Here is a 7687-nt window from a genome sequence, read left to right on the forward strand (position 1 = left end):
CTGATTAAATACCTTTTACCGACCACTGACTTTAATCCAGGGAGTGTGATAATGTCGAGGAGGAGAGGAAAGACATAGAGTTGGCCACCAAATGGAATGGTTTGTGTCTGTGGGTCAGGGAAACAGATCAATGCTGGTGTGATGGATGGCAAAGGCAAGGCGGACTAAGACCTTACCACCAGCGCCTGCTTGGAGCATCTGCCATGGCTGCGTGTGTATGCTGTCAGAGGGTGGGAGCACAGAGTAGAGTGTCAGCCACCACATCAGAGCAGAACTCCACAGGAATCTGGCTCATGATAGCAGCCATGGCGCCTCTACACCTATCATGTTGGAACCCAGAGAAATAAGCTGGGAAGGGCTTCCTGAGCTCTCCTCACACCCATGGAGGCTGGTTTTGTTGAATGACTTAGGAAGTCATGTGGGACCTTGTTGAATTAGTTCTCTATGTCTCTGAGCTGACTCTCCACTGATCTCCACAGCGCACTCCCAGTTTTCCTAAGGACAGAAGGGACCATCTGTCACTTCAGTCGGTGTTAACACCCACGTCCCAGACCCACTGGGCACCTCATCTCTCACCGCCTGAACCTCTCCTCTCTAGCAACAATGGTCACCAACGCACTCTAAACAGGGTATCTGCAGACCCCTCATCACGTCGTTTCTCACTGCTCTGCTCTGTGTGGTTGACACTCTTCATTCTTTCACCACACCCCCTTCTGTGCCACTGACAGCCTCTCCTGAGCCAGCTCTTCATTCACCAGCTCTTCTAGTTAGGGGATTTGAAGCAAGGCACTTACAGCGTGTCACCCTTCCCCACGGCTTTGTCTGTGGATTAGTAACGATAACACTGTCTTGAGGGGCCACTGTCAACATGGATAAACTGGGAAAGTGCTTTTCAGACCTTTAGCCACTTGCTTCACCCTACTTCATGTGACATTTACCACATGCCACTTTTAGCAAGCTAGCTTTCATGAATTCTGTTTCTCTCTCTTAGACTCTAACCCTATGAAGGTGTAATCTAATTAATATTTCTCACAAATCATCCTGCCCCACCCTTTCTAAAGAAGACATTCAGTTGGATTATACCAGCCCTTCTGGATCTTGTTTTGATGGTTACAACTGGACTTCTCTTGCCTGTAACTTAGCTATGCAACTGCAGTCAGGATTGGGGTTGCAGGCTCAGATGACTCGGGGCTGGGAATTTGTAAGTCTCTTTCCCAGACATAGGAATTTTTGTAGGCTTCTTCTTTATTTATTTTCATATGAAATCCACCACCTGCCTCCGTTTTCTTCCCCACTATCCTTATTTGGGTGCAAGAGACCACAGGAGGAAGACTGCTGAAGCTGAGAGACTTTCCATGGCTCCATTTCATTTAGCTGGCTCTATTCAGCAGGTAATAACAATTAACAGCTATGTTATTTCTAAACCATAGTGTTTATATAATCAAAGTGCACACATAAAATGTATGTTTAGAATGCATGATATTTTCTTTCCTGTGTGTCTTTCTTAAGAATTTAGTAACCAGGAGCTGGAGAGATGACTCACTGATTAAGAACAGAGGTCCTGAGAGGTGTTCCCAGCATCCACATGGTGGCTCATAACCATCTATGACTGTAGTCGCATGAGGTCCAATGCCTTCTTCACATGTGCAGACATACACACAGACAGAGCACTCATACACATATACATAAATAAAGACATAAATTAATAAACCTTTAAAAAATTTAGTCACCAGAGGCCGGGGAGGTGACTCAGTGGTTAAAGTTTAGAGTCTGGATTCTCTGAACCCACGGAGGTACCTGCAGGGGGTTCCAGCCTGTCTGTAATTGCAGCCTTCATAGGCAGAGGCAGGGGATCCCCAGAACAAGCTGGAGAGCAAGAGTAGCTATATTGGTGAGCTCTGGGTTTGACTGAGAGACATTGCCTCTGGTGGAAGTGCCACTAAGATTTTTCTCAGCACCAACCCTTGCCTCTGCATGTACTGTCTTATTTGTGTGCTTACACACATGCAAAAAAGGCATACACAGGCAACACACACACACACACACACACACACAGACACACAGACACAGACACACACACACACACACACACACACACACACACACACACAGAGAGAGAGAGAGAGTTTAATAGCCTAGATAGGATAACATGCCAATATTTATCTGACATTGGGATTCCTCAAATGGGGAGACTGGGAGCAATGACGCTGAAAGCCTCTTTGAGGTCAGCAACCCCTGTTTGTTGCTTAGGGGTCTCTTATGACCTGGAATGTCTGACTCTTAAGACCTGCATTTGTTTCAAAGCAGATTCACCTGAAAAATCTGTGCTTTGCTCAGGCCACAGCCACAGCCAACTTTCAGATGACTAGTATGAAGAATGATAACCAAACATTATGATCATGTCTACATGTGGTCAGTGAATCAAACCAAATTGGGAGTTTAGTCATGATTGATTTCCTTGGCATCCCGCTATGTGATGACTGTTTTATGGGAGCAAATGAGTGGTTTTGTGAGTTGTGGCGCCGTGCATTCCTAGCCAAACTGGTGACTGTTTCTGCCACCTGGGGTTTTGATGGCAGGAAGCTGTGTCCTGGTATCTTGCCAACTGACTCAGCCACAGTGTGGTCCCCGAAGCAGTGATATTCCCCAGAAGGCCGTACCAAATATTTCCTGTAGGCCAACCTGTGAGGGTCTGAGGATAACCTATTCTCTTCCCCTTGTTCCATTATCCTTGCTGCATTACCTTTTATATTTGGGGGTTAAAGATGAGGTTGGGAGAGGATACTGAAGTCCCTCATAGCCTCAGTTTCCTAATGTGAAATACATGTGAAATCTCTACTTCACACAGTTGTTGTAGGAGTCCCAGGAGATTGGAAGTTTCTCAAACATGGGCAGGACGCCAGCGAATGTTGCTTTCCCTTTGCCACGTCACCCTCTCCTTCTCCACGGTTGTCATATCCCTCAGCACAGCTGAGATTTGAAAGTTTAATTATGACAATTATTTACTGGGGCGAAAACATCCTAGCTACATCCGAGTTCCCTCCCACTGTGCTGAACCCATGTAACCAAACCTCTGGGAAGATCAGGAGCCATGCTGCCTGACTTCAGACTCACAGAGGCTAAGCAAAGCTGGGCTGCCAGCTTTCCGAGCCTCTTCTCTCTTCTGCTCATCTTTAGGTCACTGACACACAAGTACCTCATACCTCCTCTGCTTCTCAGGGCACTAACGTTGGAGGAAGTGCGTCACCAGGGGGTGGGCTTTGAGATCTCAGCAGCTCAGACCACTGTCTTGCTCTCTTCCTGCTGCCTGCAGATCCAGATGTAGAACTCTCAGCAACTTTTCCCGCACCATGTCTGCCTGGGTGCTACCATGCCTCTCACCATGATGATAATGGACTAAACCTTTGAACCTTAAGCCAGCTCCAATGAAATGTTCTTCTTTAGAGGAGTTGCGTGGTCATCGTGTCTCTTCACATCAATAGAAACCCAAACTATGAAAGCTGGTAAGTTATTACGTAGCCAAGGATGATCTTGGATTTCTAATATTTCTGCCTCTATCTCCTGAGTCCTTTTCTAGCAACCATCAGTTGCCAATAGCTCCTCAAACTTGGGTGGGACTCCATGATTCCATTGCCCCATCCATACTGGGATTTTGTTTGGTTACTCTTGGGCCCATTGTCAGCCTCTGTGGCTTCCCGTGTGCAACAGTCCTGTCATATCCAAAAAGAACTGTTTCTAATAGTCTGCCGTTTCTTCTGCCTCCTACAGTCTTTCTGTACCCGCTTCTGTGATGATTCCTGAGCCTTGATATGATATGGTATAAGCGTCCCATTTAGAGCTGAGCGCTTCTCAGTCTTGAGCTTTTTTCATGTTGACTGATTGTGGGTCTCTGGATTAACTGCCATCTGCCCCAAGAAAAGCTTCTCCAATGAGGGCTGAGAGCTGCACTAATCGAGGGGTATAAAGATAAGTATTTATTACTTCCTGTCCTTTTTAATAAACATTTCCTTGGCTTTTGAAATACATGTATTTTAAAGTATATTTCTAGGTTTACCGTGCCCTTTGTTCTCTACGATAAATAAGTTTTCACTGATAATCCTCCTTTTTTTTTCATCTACATACTGTGGGAACCCAGGGTATTTCTCCTCCTATTTCTTCATCTCTGTTTCCATGACTTTAAATCAAATGTCTTTTGTAATGCTTTTCATACATATCTCCATTGATGGGATTTAGATCTGTCTACCCCACTTCTCTATTCTCTAAAAGTATTTCAAACTTGCTACTCAAAAGATAATTTAAAGGATGTATTATTTCTTTTTAATTATGTGCACGTGGCTCTGTGTGGGTATGTGTATGTGGCTGTGTGTTAGTATGTGTATGAGGTTGTATGTACAGGATTGTGTACATGATTGTAGATACATTCAGAGACCAGAAGGGGTGTCAGAATTCCTGGAGAGGGAGTTACAGAGACATGGTTGGGAGCTACCTGGAATGGATGCTGGGAATGTAGCTAGGATCCTCTGGAAGAGCAATATGTGCCTAAACAAACATGGCCAAGTCTGTATATGAGATTTATGCTGAACCTGACAGATTTAAGGAAAAGAAAGAGAGAGGATGGAAGGCTGTTATATAGCTACAGGCCTGCTTTTAATCTTGTTTATTTTTCTGAAGGAGCCTTTCAGATTAGGCCATGAAGCTGAGGGTGGGGACACACCTTTGGAGCTCAAAGCCTTTGTTAGCTATGGGGTAAGTTCTAGGTCGGTCTGTGAGACCTGTCTCAAATAGAACCAATACAACAACAACAACAACAACAACCACACAGGAAGGGCTGAGTTCCAAATTATCCCACACAGTAAGTGTCCAACTAATGTTCAGGAAATTAGAAAAAGATCTAAGACACAAATAGTGAATAAACTATGCAATATATTTTACCATGAATAGCCCAAATAATTCACAAAATTTGTTGAAACATTTACAACCCTATATATATTTTAAAAATATCCATTTTATGGCCTTGCAGAATGAAATATTAAAAAGTGCATTATGGACTACAGAAGCCGTGCGAGAAGTAAACAAACATGAGACGGCAGCCTCAGGAAGGCAAATAGAAGGAATTAGCACTTCCGCCAGAGATAGGTGCCTGTGATGTCTAGACGGCAGACAGCAGTAAGAACATTGCCTTTCATTTTTGAGTGCTATTATAAAACAAGAACTTTTTTTTTTGCTACAGGCCAATTGTCTAATAGACTGTTGAAAAGCCAAATTTTGAATGTCTTTGCCTTTTATTATTAAAATTCTCGGGAAAACAAGACTTAGAGAAATGCACGTTAAAAATGGTTAACTCTGCTGCTTATTGAAAATTACGGTGAGATGCTTTTGGTGAAATCTGAGTTGAGTAAAAGTCAACCATTTCCCATATTACACTCCCCCACCCCAAATTTTCAAATGCTTCTCTATATTGTGAAGGCCAAGGAAGGCACACAACAGTCAGCATTTCCCACATTTCCCATATTACCTTGATAAGGTAATCCTTTTTTCATTCAGTGTGGACTAATACCTTGGGGAACACTGGTCTATGAAGATTATGACTGGGAAATTTGTCGTTTGTCACTTCCTCAAGGTCTACTCTTCATTCCCAATGTGCCCTTTGCATCTTTCTTTACCACACTTACCAGTACTGTATGGGACTATCCTTTGAGCCAAAACAAACAAACACAGACACAATGCCATATTCAGGAGCTCAGCCATGCAGGCTTTAAGAGATTATCCCAGCTGTGCCTGTTGACCGTTTACTTTCATGGGCCCCTCACCAGAGTATCCAGCAACTCGGTATCATTGGTTCCATGCATTTCTGTTCTGCTGTACATTGTCTTTGGAGTAGGACTAGAGTATAAAGCCAGGGAAGACTAGTGGGAGGGGATCCATCTATCTGGCTATGGGAAAGCCATCATGCCAGCCTGGTAAAGACTCTCTGGTGCAGCCTCATTGGGGAGGAACACCCACAGTCCCCTGTGCTTTGTAAGGAAGCCCAATAAACTCGTTGCTGTCTTAGAGTGAACTTTGGTGGAATACTACCAAGGTTTGTTGGTGGGACCTTAAAAGGCCGGTATTTCAGAGACAGTATTTCAACCAAATACCACCAAGTGTCATAAGAGTGTCACAGAGAAGTGCTCTTCAGTTCATACCAGAGGGCAGTGGTAGTTAGCTTTGGGCCACACCCATGTTAAATACATACACGTATGTATACATGCACTCATCTTTATTTAGGAATTGCATACGTAACATAAAATGTGCAGATATCAAGTGCCCTAGTCAGTAAGATCTGATAAGTATATGTACTAGGAATAAAGAACGAAAATATTTCTAGCATCCCTGAAAGGCACTCCATCTCCTTCACATACGATTTTTCCAACATGACCATCGAGGCAACTCATTTCTGACGCCTCTCCCCACATCCCTGTCCCACTTGCCCCACATCCCTGTCCCATCCTTCCTACGTATGGACTTGTTTTTGACAAGGAACCTTTATGTTTTGAGAAGCTCATCTCCCGGGTTGTTCCACATTACTGCGCTCATCAGTTACCTGTTCATTTGTATGCTCAGTAGCGTTTTCTTTAAGCATTTTCCTGATGAATAACATTTGGGTGAATTACAGCTTTTGGTTTTGGGGACTAAGGTTGCTTTTGTTAAAGAAATATTTTCGTTGGCCATTTCTCACGGGTAGTTGTGTGGGAGTGGAATTACTGTCTCATCATAGAGCTGTCTGTCATTTTCAGTTTATAAGGCACTGCCAAGAAGTTTTACTGTTTCATACCTCACTCACAGTGTGTGAGAATCTTACCTTTCTTAACATTTTTATTGACATTTCTTTCCAAATTTTAGTAAATGCAAAGAGGTATTGCATTACCACCCCTATGTTTTCTTCTGTGAAATGCCTGTTCATGTCTTTCTCCCAGTTTTATTGGATTGTTTTTGAATAATATTATGTGTCTTTTCTATACTCTCAGAAAAGTTTGACAGAATTCGTACTGTAGTTGTTTCCTCCAAGGCCTGTAGCTTGACTTATCCATTCTTATAATGACATGTGTTCAGGAGCTGAAATTTTGGTATTCACAAAGTCTAGTCTACTGATGCCTTCTCTTCCAGTTTTGATTTTATGACCCACCTAGAAAAATTTTTGCTTGGCTCTGCTCATACTTCTTGTATGTTTTCATCTACAATGTTTATTGTCCTAACTCTTAACATTTATAATTTGTTTTGATCTCAAGTCAATTTGTGTTTATCCGGTAGGTAGGAGTTAAGGCTCACATCTTTTTCTTGATGGCTAATAGTGATGAAGTGTCATTTATTAGAAACCTTTTCTTTTGCCATTTAATTTATTTGGTGCCTCTGGCAGTTATGAGAGTATTATGTATTATGAGAGTCTGTCACTAAAGGCTCAGCCAATATCAAATGATAGGGCAAATTTATAAATTGTGCTAATACTACCCAAACTTTTTCAGAGCTCTGTAAACACATTGGAAAATGGCAGATAATTAAGGAGAGAGAGAGAGAAGACAGACAGAGAGAACTTGAATTCTGCGGTAGAGTAGATTTCAGAGCTTATTAAGTTTGCATTTCAATAGCATCATCAAAGTTTCAGGGTTCTCCTCTCAGCATTTTCATTCTTACTCACACTGGCGGCATC

Source organism: Meriones unguiculatus, chromosome 11, assembly GCF_030254825.1.
Source record: "Meriones unguiculatus strain TT.TT164.6M chromosome 11, Bangor_MerUng_6.1, whole genome shotgun sequence".
Classification (NCBI taxonomy): Eukaryota; Metazoa; Chordata; class Mammalia; order Rodentia; family Muridae; genus Meriones; species Meriones unguiculatus.